The following is a 24,419-nucleotide window of genomic DNA, read 5'->3' on the forward strand; positions in this document are numbered from 1 at the left end:
CACTTTATGCTTGTGAAGTACTAGTTGTCAGACCACTTTGGCAAATATTTTTTCATTTTCTATTTGTGCTGACATCCCTATCGAGCTCATGATCATAGAAGTATGTTATTAATACACCCTTGCAGAGGCTGTGGGCTGGGCCTCTTCTTCCTATTTATATCCACCAGGCACCCCCAAAACAGGCAGGTGTGGACCAGCTCTGCCTTTCTGCTTAGCCAATTGGTATCAATGTGGATAGCTGTGGGGCCCAACATAAGACATACAATAAAGGTTTTGTTGTCACCAATACACACAAGGGCATGGGGGGTAGGGTAACAGGTTTAGTACAAGGGGCCCAAATTGTTCCTGATTGTATCATAATTCGAGTTGGGAGGAGGAGTGAGAGCGAGAGTATGTGTAGAGGTGAGGATATTGATTGAAATGAGGGTGGTGAAGGAAGAGCCACTGGGGTCCAGGCTCAGCTTGACCTTAACTCATGTTAATACATTAGTCTTGCCAATACTTCATAGAAACCTTCCAAGCATCACATTAAACCCTTAGACACAGTATCCTATGTGATCTTTACAACCAAATGGAGTAGGAACTACTATTGTCCCCATTTTCCAGGAAATTGAGGCTAATAGTGAGATTAGGTAAACTAATCCAGCCTAAATCTTTCTCTGTCAGACAACTCACTTGAGTTACCTCAAATATAAAATTCAGACAGTAGGACTGGCTGACTCCAAGATCATTTGGAGCTTCTGAAAGCCTATGAGGTAAGATGCACAGGCGACTTCATGAATGTACACCTCAAATTGAAGTCTTCATTGTGTTAAAAATTTCTAAAGCATTCCTCTTTTTAAAAAGGAGTAATTAACTAAATGTTTAGAACAAATGATTAAAGGCATATTTAATTGAATGTAGAACATGGCCTACTGCAAGTATATCAGCTGTGATTTGAATAAGTGCAATCTAAATTTGCAAAAACCTGTATCCCTGAAAAGTTATCATTTCTCTGACATTCCTTGTCATTTCAAAAAAGGGAAAATAAATATTCCTCAAAGCTCCATTAAATCCTAATGAATTATGAACAATATCAATGAAATATATAAAATTGATTTCCAAAGCAATTATTTATTAAAGCAAATTGTCCAAGCTTTCCTTTAATAAAAATGATTCTCACATAGTACAATAAAATTTATGCAGATTTTTCCTTTTAAAATACTATATGGCCCAACTCAGAAAAGGTATCTTGATTCATGTCTTCAGCAAAACATTTAAATTTCTATCCCACTCAAGTTCCCTCTAACACTGTAAAACATAGGTGTGTGTGTGTGTGTGTGTGTGTGTGTGTGTGTGTGTGGGAGTGGGGGCGTTGGCTTTAGATTTGCTAACTGCAATGAGTGTTATTCTTGCAGATGTAACACTGAATTCAAACTGGCAAGAAAATAGAGTTTGCAATGAAAATGCAAAAATGAGCATAATAAATAGCTATTGGACAAGGAATAAATAAAACCCAGCCTATAATGGTTCTGAAATTAAGACATACAGAGGTGTACCCACAAATCCATTTCACACAGAGACATTTCAAAAATAAACTTCATGAATCCATATAATCTTAAGTAAAGAATATGTTCATAAATTGTGAGGCATTATTAATAGCACTTAATTAATTCAGATATATTCACCCTAAATTCCACAATCCCAGACTAATACATAATTAGTAGTTGGTTTTCTTTCAGCCAAGCATACACAAAAAGGACCAAAGAAAAAACAACAACAAAAAGAAAACTCTCACATGTAGTGGACACTGAGATATTTAATCTGATTAGAATAGACAATTCACTACAAAATAGGCCATGTTGAGAAGAAATAGGAAGCATCCAGCACAGGATGTACTCAGGGTGGCTGCTGGGTACAAAGCCTGAATGAAAGCTGCTGGGCAGAGCTGTTCATGGCAGCTAGTCCATCGAGACTGGGGCAAAATGGAAGACGGCAAGAGTGGGAATTATCTTAAAAAGCCCATTTATCCCTCAAAAATCTCAAGATGAAGACTGAAGAAGGCTTACTTTATCTCCCAGAGAACATTCCTACCATTTAAATATGAATGCATATTTTAAAACACGATTCAATAATAAAAATACAGTGGGTGATAAAACTGGGCAAGATAAACACAAGGAATTCAAGACCAGTAAAGAACCAATGGGGACAAAACTGTAATGCATAACACCACATGACTATTATTTTGGGTGCTGTTTAAACTTTAATTAATTTTTTAGGGAAATCAAAAAATAAATATGTCATACCAGATTTCCCAGACTTTACAAGTTTTTCAATTGCTTCTGGTTTCTAAGAAAGGATCCTGACTTCACACACACACACACACACACACACACACACAACCAATTCACCATTACTGTTGACAATCTCTTTTCCCCCTCCATATCTCCGTTTCAGTGTCTGAAAATAGATACTTTCCACTTACTGGATTCACCCTAAAAAGCAAAATTCCTTTGTGGATTCTATTGTTGATAAGCATAGAAGGATTCCTCCCACCAAATCATTTACTTTGAACATTTCTGCCCTAGGGTTCATTGGCTTCCAGAAGTGAAAGATTAGAAAATTAAAATTAACTCCTACTACCATTTATCCGGAAAATAAGACTTAGCCGGACAATCAGCTCTAATGCATCTTATAGTAAAATAAGACTGGGTCTTAAATATAACATAATATAATATAATATAATATAATATAATATAATATAATATAATATAATATAATATAATAAATATATAATATAATACTGGATCTTATATTATTTTTTGCTCCAAAAGATGCATTAGGCTGATTGTTAGGGTTCATTGGCTTCCAAGAGTGAAAAAGTACAAAATGGAAATTACTTCTACTAGATGAAAGTTGCTGGTGTTCCCAGAGCTACTGAATGGAATCAGCTAGAGGTTCTGACACCTGTCACTGTCCCACAAACAGCAGGGCCATTTAAATGTGCATCAGAACTTTGGCTAGTTCTCCCCAGAGGTCTACAAAATAACCTCCGGTGCATTCCTAAGAAAATATTTTCTCTAGTGTGAGCTAGAAAAGATCCTCAAGATTGTACATGTCCTTCTCCATGCTCTTCCCCAGAGCCATCTGCACTATTTTGGGAGAGGGTAGGGAGTGGGAGCCTGAGGAGGAGCAGGAAACAGAGACATAACAACTTAAGGGTTATAATAAGAAACTTGAACAGATTAGGTAGACTTCCTTGTGTACACAGAACTGTCCAAATTGGGTGCAGTAACTACGACCACCCCTTTCGAATACCTGGCAACAGACTTGTGAAAATTCTTGTAATACCTTTGTAAGCGGGAATAGCACCGTGAATTTATAACAAAGTTCATATTTTATTGAAGAGAGCAACCATAATGTCCTTAGAGCAAAGAACATCATAAAAGCATCATATTCTCTTACTTTTTTCTACTATCTTTCTTAAATTTGCAGCAGTGGGGATGGGGTAGGGGGAAGATTACCTGAAGTTTTTTTAACCTGATTTTTACCATGATTTTGATACCTATTTGTAATTTCTTACTCCATGTTTGTAAAAAATTGACTTGAACATCATCTATCATTTTGAAATAATCTTGTAATAATCTTGTAATGCATATTACAATCTTGTAATGCATATAATCTTGTAATGCATATAGGTTGAAATGATTACGAATTTAAAACATTAAAGTCTCAATATGAGTCAAGCACGAAGCCCACACTTGGAATGGTTTGGCTCTCATTACAACATACGCTGCAAATCAGATAGCAATTTGAAAGTTCTGAGGTTTCAAAGGGGCAGGCAGAGCAAATTAGAGTCAATTATAGAGGTAGGAAAAACAGGCAGTTGATGTTTGTGAAATGTATTTTTACCTGTCTTGAAGAAAAAGCTCAATTTTCTACAGCTGCTCCATCACTATTCATTTTTCTGCGATCACTTTTTAAAAGTTAATATCTTTGTTTTTGCAGGTAAGACAAAATCAGAGACACAAGTACATTTTAATTAAAGCCTTCTTTTGAAATGTGAGCTATCTTCAAATGTCTAGAAATAAATGCTTTATTTTGACAAGCCAAATAAAACTGTTCTGATAGCAAAGCAGTAGAAATGTGAAATGAATTAAGGCACAAAGGTCTGTCATTCCAGCATCTATTAAACCAAAAAGCCCAAATTATTACACTTAAGGGGATTTTCCTGTTGAACAAGGATCATTAAGTCAATCTTTTGATTAATGGCTACTTGACTACAATTAAAATGTCATCAGAAATATTTAAAATCTTGCTTAGAATCTTACTTAATTTATGACAGAGACAAACCCTATTACAGACCATCTGTCAACGTGGTATCTGCAAGCTCAATCAGACTTCTGAAGGGTGTTCCTCACTGGCTGGCCCACTGCCAACTTCACCCAAAAGAATGAAGTCATGTTAAAATTCTACCTTCCATGAACCAAAGAATTTGACATGAAACTTGAAATAAAGCCAAAAATTTACTATAACAGAGTAAAACCAGCTTTTAAAAATTCAGGAAAAATTTTGCCAAGAAAAACAAGATTTAAATGTGAATGTGGTTCATTCTTAAGTCCCCCAGGCTTGGAGTCAGGAGACATATGACAAAGCCCAGTTCTGCCACTTCATCACTGCCTATCCTTGAGCACATCGCTCCAGCTTTCTTGATCTCGCTTTATACTTTTTCAAATGAGTTCAAGAAGATAAGAGATTGCAAATGATGTATTGTTTGGCCCAGACAGTGATTTAGAAAATGCTTGAATTAATTACCAATTTTTTTCAGACTTGAGAAAATTTACATACAGATTTTGATTTCAGGCTTCTTTGAAAAACTAGACGATCTGGCATCCAGCCTAGATTCACTCATTTGGTGCTGAGCAGCAGTGGGAATGCACCTCTAGTTGGGCACAGGCCCCACCACTCTCGATAATCTTTGGCCTAGATGACTGCTCGTTCCAGGGTTTCAGCCACCACTGGGCTCCAGTGACTGGCACATGGGAGGCAAATACTAGTGAATCTAAAAAACAACTTCCCACAGAGATTCTGTTAATTCTAGAAGACACAGATGACCTCATAAAGTGTTTTATTTCTATGGTATAGGGGGGCAGAGACAAAGATAGGGTAAGAAGCCACAGCCCCGATATGATAATCAAGGACATTGTGTGATCTTGGTCTTTCGTTGCAATTGACATACACACATAGGAGGGATGCCAAAGTGAGATGCTATGCCTTCAGCTGCCTGTCTCCATGTCTTCAGCCTGTCTCCAGAAGGGCATCGAGCCAGAGACATGAAAATCATAGTAAGAGGGACAAGAGCCATGTGGAAATGATGTCATCTGACTCTCTGGTCCCAATGCATCTTGAGACCAGACTACCCCCTGCCATTCTTCCCAGATACACAAACCAATCAACCTTTTAAGCTAGTGGGAGTTAGGTATCTAACACCTGGGATCGAAGACATCCAAATACAACACTCAAATACTTCATAGAGATCAAGTGAATATAAATTTCTTTGGTCTGGGGAGGATGGCATGAATGCTAGCAATGACACAACACTCCAAGATACCGATCTTGAAAGTTTCAAATGAATATATTTTACTTTTTGTAGCCAGATATATATTATGTCAAAATATTTTAAGACTTCCCGATGTCTCTGTGTATTCATCCAACGATGAGGACACCCTAAAAGTAGAGTGCCCCAAGTGGACTGTGAGAGAAAACCCCCCAGAAGGCAGTGGAAGATGCCACATTAGCAGCAATTATGGCAGTAGGTCCAACAGGCAATGCACTTTCTGCTCCCTGAACTCCAGGCAGAGGGGTCCCCTATGGCTGGGGTCTTGACTGGCTGCGGAGAAGATGGGGAGGAGTTGCTATGTGAGATGGCTGTCTCACCGGCATAATCAGAGGACCTCATCTGCTGAAAAAGTGATGAGAGACAGCCATGCATTTAGAAAACCAATTGCTCACATGCGATCCATAAAACCTGGAACATGATGGGGATGTGGATGAGCACGTATAGTTCAGTATTTAAAATAAAATGATGTCTTCAGCAAACTTCATAGTTGGGACCTATATTAACATTCCAGAAGGGAAGCACTGAATTCCTGATTCGGTTAGGTTTGGATTTTTGTTTTTCTTTTGATGAACAGGACAGAGGGGCAGCTTGTTTCACTGCACAAGAAAGAACAGTATGAGGAAGGTTACCATTAGGCAGTTTATACAGTTTTCCTGGATTCCCAGTTTAGGTGATGAATGGACCGTGCATTTTTATCTCCTTCCCTTCCAGAAACCCTGTTAAAATGACAGTAAAGGAAGTTAGCAGACAACAGAAGAGGAGACATTTAAAAGAGGAAAAAATGGAGGATTGTTAAGTGACAGAAGAGGAGAGAAGGCTGCCACCTAAATGCCGAGGCCAATTTGCTGTCACAGCTGCAGAACAAGCGCCTGTAGTTCAGGGAGCAGAAAGTTCATTGCCTGTTGCCAACCACCGCACCCCACAGAAGACAAGGGATTGATTCTTTGGGGAACTGAACCCAGGAGGCTTCAGAGTTAACACTGGGCACAGAGCAGGGCTGGGCTGGGCACAGGAGGCGTGGAAATCTCCACTCTCAGCCCGGGGCCCTCACCCAGGGGCCCTCAGCCCCTACCCTCTGCTCTGCTGCAGTCACACCTGCAGCCCGTGGCCACTCCCTGAAGGGACACTGCAAATTCCTCTCAGGAGAGCAGGCCCCAGAAAAAACTCCAGCAGTGGGCAATGACCCACCCACCCTCCGGTAAAAGCCCGTGGTGTCAGTAAGCATCGCCACCTGGGTTCCCAGAACGTTCATTCTGTTTTCCAGTGGTTCCTTCTGGAATTTGAATGATTAACAACAAACCACCAGACACATGAAAAAAAGCCTCTAACACGAACGAGAAGAGCTGCAACAAATCTATAATTTTTTCAGTGATATTTAATATCGCACAATACTAAATTACCAAATTCAGTACTTCACAAAGTACTCAAAATCACACACTAAGGTGAATATTGACTATTACTTTAACCTAAGGCTATGTATTATTTTAACCAAAGGGAGGAATAAGAGGAGAAATGAAAAGATGTAGGAGAGCTATAGCATCATCTGTCATGGCAGAAAGTCCACCAATAATACCTATAACTGACAAATTCATAAAGAACAGTATAAGCCTATTATGCAGAAATAAAGGGGTAAATATCAGGGGAAATTATTGGTATGTATGTTTGTATGCTGATATGGAAAGTTCTGTAAGAAACAGTATGTAGTGAAAAAGCTAGATGTGTTCAATATGCTCCCATTTATGTTTTTGAAACAGGTTACACATTCACAATTTGTATATGAAACTTAGAGAAAGCACATGAAAGCTGGAGCAGCAGGTTTGGGGATCGGGGGTGGGTGTGAAGTTCCCCAGATGTTATTTTCATAATAGTGAAGGGAAAATTAAAGCACTTATGAAGCGTCTAGCTCAGGGGACACATCACATGACTCTACTGCAATGGTCCCCAACACAGGGTGCATGCTTGCTAGCAACAAGATGGCACAATTTCTATTACTATTTATTGTGTATCTAAGAAAATTAACCTTGGCAAAATTTATTATACAGTTTGACACATGGCCTCATCGGTCTACATGTTAGTCGTGAGCTGTATATTGTAAGGGAGACGACCTGAAGAAACAGCAGAACCCCACAGCCTGGAGGGCTGGCAGTGGAGCACCGTGCCTTCGTCCACGTCCAGGCTATTGTAAAGGACTGCAGCTTGCTTGTGCCCCGCTGAGTGGATTTACGGAACATACCATCTGGCTTTAACATCTGGTTTTAATTAACACTCACAGACCAGACACGTGTTTAAAAGGACGCCTGAAGAGAAACCACCGACTGAAGCTAACACTAAAAACACAAGCACGAGTGAACAAGAATATGGCAGAGCTAACAGAGGGCTGAGCTCCTGGTGCGGTCCCTTATTGTCCATATTACCAGGTCAGAGCACTGATGATTTAATCGCATCTGACAGGAACAGTTTGAAAACAATTGGAGTTATTGCGAAGACTATTTAAAATGTGGGCTCCCATCCATTTTGACTATCAGATACTCACATATCAGTTAAGGGTATGCTGTGCCTTCAGGTATTAGCTGATGACAGTATGGAGCTAGCAAATGCGCAAGTCATTTAAAAACTAAGCACCCCACAGGAACACAAACATCTACAGTTTTTCAATGATGTTTAACATCATGTAATACTAAATGACCAAATTCAGCACTTCACAAAATTTTACTAATTTAATGATTAATGTACAGTAGCTTCTTTCTAGGTTAAAACAAAAGACTAAAAACCACATACCACGTGTGATTCTTACCAAGGAAAAAATGGCCATAAGTACAGGAAAGCCAATATGGCACCAAATTCAAATGAATTCCTTTGTCAGCAAATACTGTTGGCAGATACATAGAAAATACTGATCGGTATTTGAAGACTCAAGGTTTAGAACAAATTGCACAACCTGGGAAATTTGCTTTATGGTTGCATCTAAGTGAAGATGATTCTAACATTTTTCTGCTTCTGGTAAATTATATTCCATACATTCAAAGAACTAGGGTGGGGGTGGGCAGGAAAGGGGTAGGGGACTAAGAAGTACAAACTTCCAGTTACAAAATAAATCACAGGGATGTAATTTACAGCATAGGGAATACAGTCAGTAATATATTTATGGTGACAGATGATTACTAGACTTACTGTGGTGATCACTTTGTAAGGTATATAAATGTTGAATCACTATGTTATACACCTGAAACTAATATAATAGTGTATGTTGTATAATAGTGTTGTGTAAACTATAATTAAAAATAAATTTAAAAATAAAAAACAAAAAACAAAGAGCTATTCTGTGTGGTTGGGAGGGAAACAGAGCCCAAGTACTTTCAAAATTTGTGGAATTTGAAAGATGAGTCATGTGCTTTTCCTTTGCAAAAAGACAAGTGTTCCCAATTCGTGGACCTTTGCAGGGGTAAGAGGTGCCTGTCAGTAGTGTGCTATTTAGCAGAGAAGAAATCAATGCACTTTAAGCTTCCTTTCAAAGTAAAGGTGATGAGACTCAGCATCGACTAAGAAAATAACTGCTTTTCAAGAGAAACTAGAGCTTTGAAAACAAGAGGATTCTAAAAACAGATGTTTGGAAATGTTTCCACTGTTTTGTGATCTTGTGGCCAAAAACAATGTAACTTTGTCACCTATGAAAACTCTTATATCAGCACACCCACACACTTGGAAATAGAATCTTGTAGCTTATTAGAAATCTTTCCAGAGAGTTTTGAGCCCATTTGTTAACGGGCTTTGAACCCATCTATTAAACTTTTATTTATTTATTTATTTATGTATTTATGTATTTATGTATTTATGGATTTATGTATTTATGGATTGATTGATTGATTGATTGATTTGAGATACCTTTTATTCTGAATTATACAAAATCAAAACTCCAAAAAGTACTGCTTATGAGATCCATTGACATTATCTTTTAAAATAACATAATAGTTTTCTTTAAATCTAGAGTTAGCTAAAATTTGTCAGTGTAATAATTACTCTTTACGAAGCTCAAACAATCACAACCACATCAATACTTGACAGAATTCTGAATTTGGATGCTGCAAATTGGACAACATCCAATTAAAATATCAGTATGGCGTTCATTCATCAAAGAAAATGTTTTATTCAAGTTCTCAAAATAAATTTGAGGAGCTATGTTACATTTGAATTGAAGAAAAAGGCCAAGTTAAAATGTTGAAATAAAATTTTCATTTGGTGAAAGCTGAAATCTGTATACAAATTCTAATCACAGATCTGTCCCATGTACCATTTTTCAGGTTTTTAAGAGTCTACCAGGCCAGACCCTTTAATGTCTTCACTGCTTTTGTTTTGCTTTTCCCCTTCCCTTTCTCTCGCTTTCCTTCAGCCTTTTACTTTGCCTCTGGTTCATCCATATGGAGTAGTGTCCATGTTGCTCTAGAAGACTCTTTTTGTTTCTCTTAATATCAGTCTCCATTTTCTTGTCATCTTTTTCATCTTTCACCACCCATTGGGTTTTATTTTCACAATGTTTGGGGACCACCACAGTTGCTATCTCTTGAACATCTTTCATTAAAACATCACTATCTTTTATAAGAATACTTTTAAGTCTCCTAAGCTCCTTTGGGGCATTCTTTTTTCTCTTTCCAACACTTTCCTTTTCCACTTACTCGATAAGCTTTTACCCATATTTTATCTGAAAAAGCTCACACTCACTCAACATGCTCAGAACCACTAGAAGTCCTCGCACCCATTTGTTAAAACTATAAAAACAAAATACAATACCTTCTAATATGTTTAGAAATTTTCAGGGAAAATGAAATTTAACATCTAAAAGTCAACTAAAAGCTCTGTCAAGTCAACTAAAACTGACAAGTATGGGCTGAGACAAGGACTAGGATGATTTAGAAAAAATGTCCAGTGATATAGTTCTTCCATTTGTATTTATAAATCTTTGTGAGGGTTCTTTTCAGCAACGAAAGCCATTAATACCAAGAATCAAAATATACAGAACCTTAGAGGTAGGCTTAAAAAAAAAAAATCAACATTAAAACAAAATTTTCAAAAACTATACTAATTATACTGGTCTCACTAAAAATCAATCATTTTAATGAGGACAAAATATTTTTCATATTGTTGAAATTATTTTAAAAATTTAATATCACCATTTTCACTTTCTAGATATGCTGCAAAATACACATAACATTAATATTTGCCTATGAACCTAATGTATAAATAAGTACACGTTAGCATGTTTATATTTCACACACATGATGTGTGATCAAAAATATTTGGTGTCTATTGTTCTATGGGAGAGTTTTCAAAATATTCATATCTTTACCCATCTCCTATCCCTGCGGGGTGGGGTGGGGTGGAAAAGGGCATTTGGCTGTATATTTTGGAGGATCAAAGGTCCCCACGTATTTTTGACAGTATTCTCTGCTCCCGGCCACTGAGCCAGCGGGCCCTCTGCATGTTCTGAGCATTTAGTAGGTACCACTGAGAAAGAAACTCTATCGTATTTTATTCGTGCTGGCCAGAGGCAGGCATACTACATATCATTCACTTAGATATAGCAACATCTCATTTTAAAACTGTCAAAAAACACTTTCATATGTGCTACCTGCTTTTTCCCCTCATAATATGACGCAGGATTATTCTCACTGCACAGATGAGAAATAAAGTGAAATAACTCAGCAAAGAACATAAATGGCGTCTTTTAGATCATGGAAGAGAAGGCAGAATTAGATTCCTCTACTCTAAGCCCTATGCTTGTGCCAACCTCACCAACAAATTTCCGAAACTAGACTCTAGAGCCTGAACAGAGTGCCCCATGGAAAGAGATGATATTACAGCCACTGCTGTGACCCTGAATCTTACAAGGAAGCAGGGGTCCAGCTGAGTCTCCTGCGTGGATTTGTGGGAGGATGGGCCTGGTAAAAAACAGGGAGGAGTTTGCAAAAAGTTTGAAAGTTTGGGATATAAATTTATATCAAATGATTGCAAAGGATTAACAGTAGTTTTGATATCTAAATATCTAAATTGCAATCTTCTAAGTTAATTTCTCCTCACCCCAATTTCTAAAATATAGTCTGTTCAAAAAGTTCACAATAACTTGCTTCTGAGTTTTGAGCTTTTCCATCTAATATGCTGAATTAGTCATGTTTTCCCAGTGAGTTACATTCTTTAGCCAATACACTATTTCAAGCATGTGTAAATGCATTATGCTAATAAATGAAAGCCAATAGGCAACTCAAGTTTTGTATAAAAAAGAAATAATTGTTGAGCAAACAATAGTCCAAAGCTATTTTATTCAGCAAAATAGGAGATTGTTTCTAAGATATATCAGACTACATTTCTTACATAATTTTCTTTTGTCACTGAAAATATTTCCCAAATTTGAAAATAAGCTGTTCAATTTAGATTTCAGTTTATGTTTTAGCATAGCATCACACTGAAATGCAGAAAATCACTTTTTCATTCAGCTTTGAATTTACATTATATTTTGATATAAAGCACAGGGGTGTGGTTTAAAAAATAATCATTAGCTCAGCTAATATCTTTTTCATGGCTGAAAGTAGTATATTTTTAACCCTTTACTTGGATGTATATATACTCACAAATAAATGTACTGAAGTGTTTTACAAATAATAAACATAACGAGCACTTTTCTTAATCTGGTAAGAAAAAACTCACCATGTCATGTTTATGAATTTTCAAAAGCATGTCATACCAATTAAATATTTCCTATCCACAAATACTAATTCACAAATTGTCAAAAGAACAAAAATGCTACTGCTTGTATTCATTATTTTAGGAAAAAATGCATTTGCCACACATGAGTTTTGCATAAATAATTCTTTCCTTTCCCCACCTCCTCCCACTACATTCCACCTATTCTAGCAACTATGAAAATAAAACAAAAACAAAAACCAGATAATTAGATAACAGAGAATCTTAATTCCTAATTAGATTAACTGAAATTAGTTTCGCATTCTCCATATGCTATGAACATGATGGACACACCAGATTTAATACAGGCAGTTCTCACTGGATTTTAAACCTGGACACTTCTAAAAGGTTGGACAGGGAATGATACTCTTCGCTGTTATAAGAGATTCAAATATTTTCTTACATCCTTATATTTCAATCATCTTTTTTTCTGAATGATTTGAGGCTAATAGTTTTCAGTAAGATAAAGAGCAGACTGCAGGTGAGCACCTGACCGCTCACCGCCTCAGCATTGCAAACACTATGCTCAGGAACAACACAGAAGTACCCTCCAGGGTCCTTCCAAGGTCAGATCTGAGGTATTATGATGCAGATCTCCTTATCAGGTAAACGAGGCACATCTTAAACAGTGTGTTATTATAGTTTCTTTAATATTCTCAAAATATCTCTTTTATTTCAGGAGTCAATTTAGCATTCAGATGTATTTTCCTCTTTGGTCTTAGAGACTAAATGTTCAGAACCTTAAGCATGCTTGCTTTTGGAAAACAGGATTTAAAGAACCTAACAAAGTTTATCATTCAATATTCAGTTAGAAACATGATTTAGATAACTCCAGATTCATGTTTTGTCAACTCTGAGTAAGTTAATCCCTGGCGATTTATTTTTTTTCTACCTCTAACCCTGTTTATAGTAAAACCAAGGGTTTGTTGCATGAAATTCCATAGGAATCATGAATTTTTTCAATCCTAGCAGAGGAAAATCAAAATTTTCTTGTTTCATTGTATTGAAAAGAATCAACAGGCCCCCAAATGAGTCACCTTTGCTAAGCCCTACATTAGCAAACGAAGACTTAATACCTAACCTAAATGCAGTTTCGAACTTACTAGGAGTCTTAACCAGTCAATCTGGAATTTTGTGGTCAGCAACAATAGACGTCATCTGCCACATAGGCCCTTTCTGTCCCCCAAAGGAAGATGAGGTAATCTGTTCTTTCCTTATCGCTTCCCCCTTCTGCCTTATAATGCCTTCCATTTTGTATAGCTCCTCTGAGCTCCTTTCTAGTTGCTGGATGAGATGCTGCCCGATTCATGAATCATTCAACAAAGCAAGTTAGATCTTTATATTTATTCAGTTGAATTTTTGTTATTTACCAATGTTAATGATTTTTCTCATGCTCTCTTTTCCCGCCTTTGTACCTTGTTATCACATATATCTCAGGAAAGGCCAAAGGACTTGAATTTATCTACGTCCCTCAGCAGTAGGAAAGGACCCTTTGGCCATGCACAAGTCACTGCTGCCTAATAGAAATGTTCCCTGATCACATGCAGGAGCCACTTATATCTTTGAGAATAAAGAATGGAAGTTTTACCAGTTAGATGTTGCTATAGTTTGAATGCTCGTGTTCCCCCAAAATTCATACGTTGAAATCTTAACCCCCAAAGATGATGGTATCAAGTAATGGGTCTTTGGGAGGCGCTTAAGTCATGAGGGTAGAGCCCTCATGAATGGGATTAGTGTGTGGAAGAGACCCCAAAGAGATCCCTAGGCCCTTCCATCATGTGATGACACAGAGAGAAGGCACCACCTATGAACCAGGAAGAGGGCCCTCATCGAAACATGACCATGCTCGTGTCTTCATCTTGGACTTCCCAGTCTCCACAACTGTGAGAAATAAAGTTGTTATTTATAAGCCACCCAGTCTGTGGTATTTTGATATAATGGCTGCAATGGATTAAGACAGATGTTCTCCCCAGAAGTCTGACCCTTCAGTAGACTAGACTGTATAAGTGATACTCTGTATTTGGTAAGCAAGGTCCACCTGACTAAAAAAGCTTTCCACTAGGGTAGGTTTCCAACCACAGGCCACAGCATGAAAAGAGTATGTAGGACTGACAGCCTTCTTGTTTGATATGAAGCTGTTAATGATACCATGCCATTTCCTCTACCCAAATTGCTAATTTTAATGACTTACAGTGCTCCAATTATCATGGTAACAGTTTAATTATGTGGTGTATGCTCTTTCGTCTAACCCTATGACATTAAACATTAAAATCAAGAGTACTGATGGTGTTTACTATATATTGTGATGTTATAAAGATTGTTTCAAATGCCCTACTCTGTAGCTACACAGAATCATAATATGTTGCTTGTAAGATGTTAAAATACAGAATTATTATTAATATAGTAATATTATACTATAATAATAATAGTAATATAGTAATAAATAATTGCTAGTAGTTAATATAGTAATATTATAGTATAGCAATAATAGTAATGTTGTAATAAATAGTTACTAATGTAGTAATAAATAAATAGTAAGATGTTATAAATACAGAATGACTGATAAAAATATAACTGGATAGAAATGATCTTTATAACATGAAATGGAGATTTATCAATGAAAACTGCTTGATCTTGTCAATGTGAATCCACCAGGTCAGCAGCTTCCAGAACTGTTGTATTTGTTCACTTCAGCAATAACCCTAGTATTCTGTTTTTTGGACATTAGCAAATGTATGATTATCAGCAAAACAGTAGAATGAGCCGTAGAGGACAGCAAAAACCTCAAAAAGAACAGCAGCAAAAAACTCATGTTATAGAAGTCTTGGTTTCACGAACCACAATCCCCACCCAAAGCTTAGACAGGATGTGCAAATTTGAGGTCTGACTCATCATCTATCAATTCCTGCAATGAATCTGGGTTCAGAGTCCTCTCACCTTCCTTTGTCATCCATGCCAATTAAGCTGGCACACAGGCAAAGATGGACACATCAATTACCTTACTCTTTTTCCAAGAGTAAATAGTAAGATGGAAACGGGTGAGGGAGGTTGGCAGGAACTAAGATGACAACTTCTCATGGGTGAGGAGTCGAGTCACGTATGCTGCACAGGAAGCAGCCCAGTAAGACCACAGCACACTACCACACAAATGATGTGCCGGTGCCCTTGGTATTGACAATCAATAGGGAGATTCTTTGCTTTAGTAATAACTCCTCTTCCAAATATTTTTTTAACAATAACTTTTTTTGTAAATAATAATAGATTGCAATCCATAGAGTAAGAACCTATGAGTTCATGCAGGAAGAGATAGACAATAGATAGATGATAAGTTGGTAGGTAGACGAGAATAAGCTATTCCTTATAGTAGAATTCCAACTAATAAATGTAGAGGAATGAAAAAAATGAAAAATATCACCAACTCGCAAATACTACAGAAGTAACTGCTTCAGGTAAGAATCACCAATGGATGCTAAAATTAACAAGCAAAAGTATGGTGAGAAACAGGATGCTGACACAACACCCATGTACCTCTCCCTTTATTATCAAACAAAAGGAAAAACAGTAACTTTACAGTACAGAAAGCTGATATTACTATAACCAACAGATCAGTTAACATCAGTAATGGGATACATCAGCATCACGTGTCTTCTGATATGATGTATAAAACAAACAGAATCAATAACGTGGTATTATGATGAAAAACGTAGAATCTGAATCCAATCACTAGGAAACAAACCCTAACTGAGAGCCATTCTACAACATAACTAGTCTGTGTTCTTCATCAAAAGTGTGAAGATCCAGAGAGACCTATTAATATAAAGACTGAGAAACTAGTCCAGATTGCAGGAGACTAAGCAGACATGACAACTGATGCAACATGTGATCCTGCACCAGAAAGGAGACACAAATGAGACAACTGGGGAAATAGGAATAAGAGCTATCATTCTATAACAATATCATATCAGTGTTAATTTTCTAATCTGCATTAACAGCACTCTTGGTTATGTAAGATGTTAACATCTGGGTGAAGGGTATACAGGAATTCTTTGTACTATTTTTGCAAAATTTTATGTGTCTGAAATTATTTCAAAAAGAAAAGGAAAAAAAATATGTGAATACCGTGTTTTAACTCTGGTATATCCACCATTATTTCTGTCCCTAATAATCCACACCCGCTTACTGAAGGTAACAACTTGGTCTTACCTCAATTTGCAGTTCTTACACATCTTACATAGAATTAACTGGAATATTTCTCTCATACCCCATAGGGATAAGAGCCTCACCTGTTCCATTCCATGAGCAAGAAGCAAGTGTCTTGGGTAAAATAGGAACTTGCATCCCAGGTGCCTCGCTCAGTGCCTGGCTCAGTGTTGAATGAATAAATAAATCTTTTAAAAACATAAAAGTTATGGAAAAAAAGACAAGCGAAACAGGAAGTGAAATATTCTTGACTCTGTTACATCATCAAGTTTTATGAGAAAAGGAAAAAAATAAGCCTGATTTTTACAAGGTAGTTGAGTTTTAATTTATGTTTTATATTCTTTGGTTTTCTGTTTGTACAGCACCTTTCCATCCCTAGCATTCATTTATCATTTCTAAAAATTAACACCACATTCTCAAGGCTGACATTTATTTAGGTTTACCACGTGTCCTGTATCTGTTAATTGCTTTATCGTCTTTCTTATGTCATCATCTTAAGGATACTGTGAAAGAGACAAGACTATTATACTCCCCAACCCTTGACAGATAAGGACACTGAAGCTAAGAGCAGTTAGTAATTAGCTCAAGGTCAGAATGACCTTTACACAATGACCTATGATTCTGATCATCTGGTCAGTGCAACTCCAGAACCTGGGCTCTCAGCCATGGCACTCAACTGCCTCTTTTCTTATAAACACATAAATAAATGAAAAGCACATAAATTTTAAAAAGAAAAATAAAACCCTGTTCAATTACTTAAAGTAACCAGAGAAAAAGTGCTTAAGGGGCAGATGGCAACTAGATAAAACAAACACAAAAGGTCTGCGTAAAATACACTTATCCCCTTTCTTTAAGTGTCCAGTTTTCCGCTCTTTTCATTTTACCCCGGCACCCACAGTAAAAATTCCTCATGAATAAATTCCACCTTTGCCTCATCTGCTAGTAAAGAAAGGGGAAATATAACGTTATCCTCATCAGTTAGCGTGGGTGGGGGTTTCTGGGGGCTTCTCAGAGCCTGGTGCAAAGAGTCTAGGAAGAAGATGCAAGGCAGTGGGTGTGGGGAGAGGTACACAGGCAACAACCCCGGGATGGCAGGGGTCAGAGGCACGGTGCTTGCTGATTCCTTCTCAACGGGCTGTGATTCCTTCACGCCACACCAAAAAGCTGCCCATAACTTTATGCTCTAAAAACACTTCATAAAACTGATCACTGAAGAAGAGACAAAACACGAAACACATGAGTGTAGTTTTGTTTTCTCAAATCCTTGCCCCAGTATGGGGGCCACTGGGCATCAGGGAGTGAGAGTCCACATGTAGACCAAGGGAGTGTACAGTGTTTTGAGCCCGTGTGCCCTGACGTTGCTGTGAGGACGACCTGAGACTACAACCATGCCTGGCACTTGGTGAGTGCACTTTACTGTCACTGCAGTCAATATCCCCACAGAACTGCTTCAGAAGAGATGCTCAGGCAATCTTTGCTGACTTTCATTTAGAATAAAATGTGGTTATATCAAAATATAATCATTTGACTTAGAGTCATGATGAGCCTGTAACTAAGGGGAGAATCTGCAGCTGACATTCCAGAGTCAATGCAACCTGACCTAGCACCTACACAACGTCTGCCCACAATTACAGCCCAGAACAAACAGCTCAACCAGAGAGGATGGGGAGAAGCATGCTTGACCAAATTAGGATTTTGTCCCAGAAGTGGCCCGTTTCCCTTCATTGCCATTAGCAAATTTAAGACAACCATACGTCACACCATCTATGAGAAGCTGTAATATCTTATTCTGGTGCAGCTCCTTTCTTTTCTATAGTCCTTGTTTACCACTCATGTTCATTTCCTTAGGTTAGTGATTGTAGATTTGGGGAACATTTAGATACTTGTGAACAGTGCCGTTCAAAAACTTTAGAAGGCTGTGAACTGTTTTCTTTAGCTCTTTGCAGCGGTATCACATTATGCTACCTGTTTGATATCTACTCGCTTGTTTATTATAACTCAATACAATCTTGAAAAAGTCCTAATTTAGAAAACTAATTAAGAGGTAGTTATTCACATTATAAATGGAGATTGCTTTAAAGGATTCACTAAAGTATTTTTTGGCAAGGCCCAATTCTCTCTGTCTCTGTCTCTCAATTAAATAGAGTGCTGAGGTCTTAAGGAAGCATAGATTTTTTAACTCAATGGATTAGGAAGGAGAACAACTATTACATTGCAAAATCACTGCTACTTTCACCAAATACTTATTAACCTGTAATAAGCTGATGAATGTCTCCTTGAGACGTCAAGTTCCAGTGTTCTCGTCCAAAAGCAACTTCTAAAGTGGGTGGTAGTGTGGGTGCCCTTCAAAATCTCCACTTTGTGCAAAACCCAGGCTATCCATAGGAGATTATTACTGCTCTTTAATTGAGATTTTAAAGATATATCTATGTATCCATATATTTTAGAGATCTATGTAGTGAAGGGAGACGAAGACATAGGGTGGTCAAAACCAGGTGTCAGAAACAGACATGTAAGATTAGTGAAAAGTGAAAAGATTAGATAGCAGCTTTGGGGTGAGAGAGGGATGAATAAGGAGAGCATAGGAGATTCGTAGGACAGTGAAAATACTCTGTATGCTACTAAAATGTGGGGATACATGTCATTATACATTTGTCAAAGCCCATAAAATGTACAACACTGAGTGAACCCTATGTAAACGACGGACTCGAGTTGGTAATGAGGTGTCACTGTTGGCTCAACAATTGTAACATATGTGCCTTCTGCTGCAGGATGTTGATGGTGGGGGAGGCTAGGTTGAGCGGAAGGGGTGAGAACTCTGTAGTTTTCCCTTAATTTTGTTCTGAACCTAAAACTTCTCTAAAATATAAAGCCTATCAATTTTTTAAAAAGTGCTACCAGCATATAATAGCATCGAGAAGGAAGAAACTGTTATTCCTTGAGTTCGTATGAAGAGATGCTGGAGCCAGACCTTGAAGGAAGGAAAGAAATGGTGTTTGCAGAAGAGAGCATGTCACTGATATGGGAAATGACAGTGAAGGACTTCAAGGGACCAAACTGACAGGACTTTAAGGACCAGGCTGAGAAGGCCCGTTTCTGTTCTGTGGGCAGGAAAGAGTCATGGAAGGTTTTGTGCCGGGGGTTATGAGACGAGGATAGTCTAGGGACTTAGCTCCTTACTGTGTGGAAAGGAATTTGGAGCAAGGATGAAGCCTGGAGGCCAGGATCACAGGGCAGGCGGGAGGCAGTGAGCTGGGGGCACAGGATGTGGTTTCTGGTACACCGAGGGGAGGGGCACAGGAGGACCTGGGAATGGGTTACAGGTTTTGAGCCTTTGAGACTAGAACAGTGAAGTCAATACTGAAAATAGGAAATGCACAAAGAGAAGCAAATTCAGTGTCAAAGCCAGAATCAGAACTGCTGCCACTCAGGGTGATATACTCTGCTGTGGGCTGTACAAACCTGCCGGTCATAATGACACACTGACTGATCTGCCTTCTACAGACTGTGTTCACAGACGTGCTGTCCTCAGGAGAACCAGCCTTTCGCATGCCTCATACACATGGGCCACATCGTCTCTTCTTTGTGCTGTCCTGCTCAGTGGTTGGGTGCAATCACCCAGGTGGTATTCAAAAAAGCAACACAGAGCAAGGCAAACAGCATGACACATGCTGGCTGAGAGGTCACAGTAGCCATCCTGCTGAGACAGGACCAGAACTCAGGCCATCGGCACCAAAGCGACCGCAGGAACAAAGAGCGTGCCAAAAACACCCCATAAAATGCGTTTACTCAACATTGAGCCTTGATGCACAGTACTTGTTCACTAAGAAGGCCTCAAGTATTCTTTGGAACAGACCTTTCTGACTCACAGATACTTATTTGAAAATAAGTATGAAGGCAGTTCTGCAGTGGCTCTGTACGTGAACACCATCTCTAGAGAACGTGCCCTTTGGAGATCTCATGCTCAGCAATTTGGCTGGCTAATTCTCTCATCACCCTCTTCCTGAACAGTCCTCAGAACCGAGGCCAACAGTGCAATTTGCAGTAATGCTCCCCAGTGGGGCTCCAGGAGGGCGACATTTTGGATAATACCCAGCATTTTGAAGCAGGTTTCATCTTCCTTCCATATTCTTCCATTATAAGAATTAATATAATTAAAATAAAAAACATTAGTTTTATATTTTTAAAACACCTCTGTATGATATAAAAGTAGGGGTATGGACATTAAAAACCACTATAGTAAATGAACTCCACATGTCTCTACCATGCTGCTCCTTTTCTTTGAATCATGTCTTCTTTCTATTTCCCTGTTACATTTCTGTATACATATGGCCATGTTCTTTGGTTAATGTGACCTAAACTTAGAACCTCTTTCAGTACCTCCTTCTTCCTATCTCCACAGAATCAGTTTTCCTGACTTCTTGTCTTCAATTCTTCTTAAAGTATATCTTAAAAGTACTCCATACTTACATTAAAAATGAAACTAAAAGGAAGGGGCAGGAAGAGTCCAACACAACACCTCATGCTTATCGACCCTGACAAGACAGATTCATTTGATGAGAACCTCAAGAAGGAATTTATCTGTGAGATGGACTCTCCATGGTCAACTTAGTGCCAAAATTTTATAAATGACTAAGAGTTCAGTGGCCAGTTGCTGACAGGGGCTCCCCATGTACTGTTTATAGCAGGAAGACTGAACTCTTGGCTTCCTGCACTATGCCCCGCTTTATGTGTCTGAGTCAACCACTACAAGGAAGCCCTGGTTTCGGCTTTTAACCAGTGGACTGAGACCTGCCCTGTCCAATCAGATCTGCACAATGTATCCTGATTTCTATCTATCCTGACCAATCAGAACTGTATGAATTTGGAAACCTCATTTGCATAAAATTGGACCAATTAGGACCTGGGCAGGAAATTTCTCTATAAAAGGTGGCCTCCCCTCTGTCTCCATGGAGCCCACTTTTGGTTTCTACCAGAGGCTGCATTTCTCCTGTTTGCAAACTGTTTCACCTGAATAAAGTATTTCCTTTTCCATACCTCTTTAGGAATTTTGGTTTACATGCTCTTCCTTCCCCTTTCTGTTTTTCTACTTTCTCTTGATCCCATCTCAACACTTTTCAAAATAAACATTTTAACTAGAAATTCTCTCTCACCATTCCTCTAGTGAACAGGGAACAGTTTTAAAAGGGAAGGGTAGGAAAGAAAAACACTTTTCTACTGTTATTCTACATTCAATCATGAGAAATTCTCTGACACAATTATTTGGCTTTTGTTTAAAAAGAATTCTGCAGAACCTTGACGGTCAATGAAGGAGAAGGTCTAAAACTCATGGTGCCTTGGAACAGTTGTTATAGTTTTCTAAAAGGTTGGATGTACTATGCCCAAGTAAGTCTCTTTCTTCTAACTATCCACATTTTTTAATCCTCACAGATCTCCAGCTCTTGTTTAAAAATAAATAGAAGCATGTTTGTTAATATCACCCTGAGGACGTGCTGTGACTAACAAGACAGTTAAGCTGGAAGGTATATTTTCAAGGCCAGAGCCAGAATCACGATCCTATATCATCAACTGTGGCAGCAAAATAAAATTAGTTTGATTATACTGATAGGAAAAGAATTAATCATGGTCAAATCTGTGGTCAGGAGAGGGGAAAGAAAAGAATCCTCAATACAGGACATCCACCAAATCAAAGATATCAGGCGAAATAAAGTAAAGCATCTAAATTTGTCAATAAAAGGCCAATACACATAATCCAATGAAGAAAGAATACCTGTTACACATTTAGATAATTGTCAATCTTTCCCATGAAAGTAAGCAAATCAAAAAATGCTCAGAGAAACCACAGCTCAGCTTGTCAAAAACACCCTCCTTGGTTGCCCTGTTGACTATACATAGGAGAAATCAAGCGAAGTTTTAAAATAATTTACATTTTAGTTAGTTAAGGGACACCAAATAAAAGTATTTCTCTTAATTACTCCATTTAAGAGTCAGAACTAAATGCGTAATACTTTTTTAAAAAATGCAGTGTACACCCCCAATTTTTATGAAGTCCAGCGTGACTTGGAAATGACCAGGGAATGAAGTGATGACAGCCCCCTGGACTAAAATTTCAAAAAATACAGAGCATGCCCATCACAGAAGAATACCCTACTCTAAAATTTCTTTAAAATTAGAGCACGTTTTTTCACAACACAAAATCCCTCTAGTTTTCCTAATTAAATCCCTGAATGGACTATTTGCTATAGCTAATAAAAGAAGTAGCCATAGCTTAACATTGAACATCTTTTTTACTCATCTCTTCCCTTTAATAAGCATTAAAGGAATTTTCATGAACCCCAACAAAACTAAAAAGCTGTATTTAATTCATAGAAGTAGGAACCATGGGTCATGTAACGTCTTCATCTACACAAATTCACAGACCCTTCTTCATAACACACAGAACACGTAAAAGAAATTACGATGCTGAATTTATCCAACTTCCAGCCATATTTCAATTTTCAAACATAATGAAAACGGGCAGTTTTACAAAGAAGAATCAAATTTCAATCCAATGGGTGTGTCGTCTTTTTGATTTTTTTAAGAGAAAGCAAAAGAAAAATCATAATGCCCCAAGGAAAGGATTAACAGGGCTTTGATTAGAATTGAAAGCCACGAGTTAAACAGGTGTTTTGAATTACCACTTTTATTAAAACAATCCTTTACATGAAGCTCACTGGGTTTTTTATTAGTTCTAGAATATTGAAAGAAAATGTTTGTTTGGCTTAACATAATAAAGACTCACAAATCATAGAAGGATGATGATGGAATTACACCTGGGAAAGTCACTCCTTTAGTATCTCCCTTGGTAGCACTACGTATTTTAAAACTAAAAGAAACCTTAGCAACAATCAAGTGTTCTGTCCACAGACAGAAGAGGACTCCCAGTTATGGGGTAGTGAGACTCATCCCTAGAAGTGTCAACTTGTTTACCAACACAAGGTCTTCTTCATGGGAATGACCTTCCACGAAAGGATTGAAGGAGCAGCAGAATCCATTGGAAGGACAGCAGCTGTAGCAGAAAGCCTGGCTGAGACCCACTGCCCCACAAATGACCCCGGGAGTGGATTATGCTGATGCTGTGTAACAAGGTAGGGCTCCCAGTGACCTGGACCCCACCCGGGGATTTGCCTGCCCTCTTCATGGAGTTCTGTTGAAAAAGACAATTATAGGCACAGCCTAAGGTTCAGGCTACTTATTGGATCCAATTTATTTACCTTCTTCTCATCTTGTGGGAAAATGGAATCTAGACTGCAGTGATTGACACAAAGTTGCTTAAACATGGCTCAGTTTTGTGTTCTCTGATGCAAAGTGGACATAAAGTGCAGCTGAAATCGAGGAGAAGCAGTGGTAGTTAGATGAAAGAGAATAATATTTAATATTCCACATAAACATGTAGCGAGGATATGGAGCCAATAAGATCTAGGGGAAAATTATCAAGCAAAAAAGCAATATGCAGACCCAAGAAATAGGAAAAAGACCTGGGAAAAAGCATAATTTTATTCACATAGCATTTTGGAAAAAAAAATTAATGCCTTTATCTTATATGATCAAGCCTTATCAAATTTACAAATGCAATATATGCTCATAAAGCAGTTAGTGTTTTTAAAATGTATTTTCATAAGTCTTACTGTAAATTTATTACATAATGTGACAAATGATGCTACGGAGAGAAACAGGTTTAGATTTGGAGGGTACACTGCAGGCCACCTAATCTAGCCCCCTCATACCAAGTCCCAAGGGCATTCATGGAAAAGCCTGGCGAAGCCCCAGGGCTCCTGACTGCCCACCCAGAGCCTCTGCTTTTACCCACAGCCTGAAATGGTCCTGAGCTTGCCATGGCCACTCTGTC

At 38.1% G+C, this 24,419-nt stretch overlaps 1 protein-coding gene and 1 pseudogene across 2 annotated transcripts in view; both read right to left on the reverse strand.

Annotated features, from left to right (window-relative positions):
- Positions 1 to 24,419, reverse strand: part of PIP4K2A (phosphatidylinositol-5-phosphate 4-kinase type 2 alpha) — a 127,352-nt gene that overhangs the window by 49,537 nt on the left and 53,396 nt on the right. The gene's annotated exons all lie outside the window — the stretch shown is intronic.
- Positions 9,910 to 10,288, reverse strand: LOC109452247 (protein LLP homolog; annotated as a pseudogene).

The sequence above is a fragment of the Rhinolophus sinicus genome, linkage group LG02 (assembly GCF_036562045.2).
Source record: "Rhinolophus sinicus isolate RSC01 linkage group LG02, ASM3656204v1, whole genome shotgun sequence".
In the NCBI taxonomy this organism is placed as follows: Eukaryota; Metazoa; Chordata; class Mammalia; order Chiroptera; family Rhinolophidae; genus Rhinolophus; species Rhinolophus sinicus.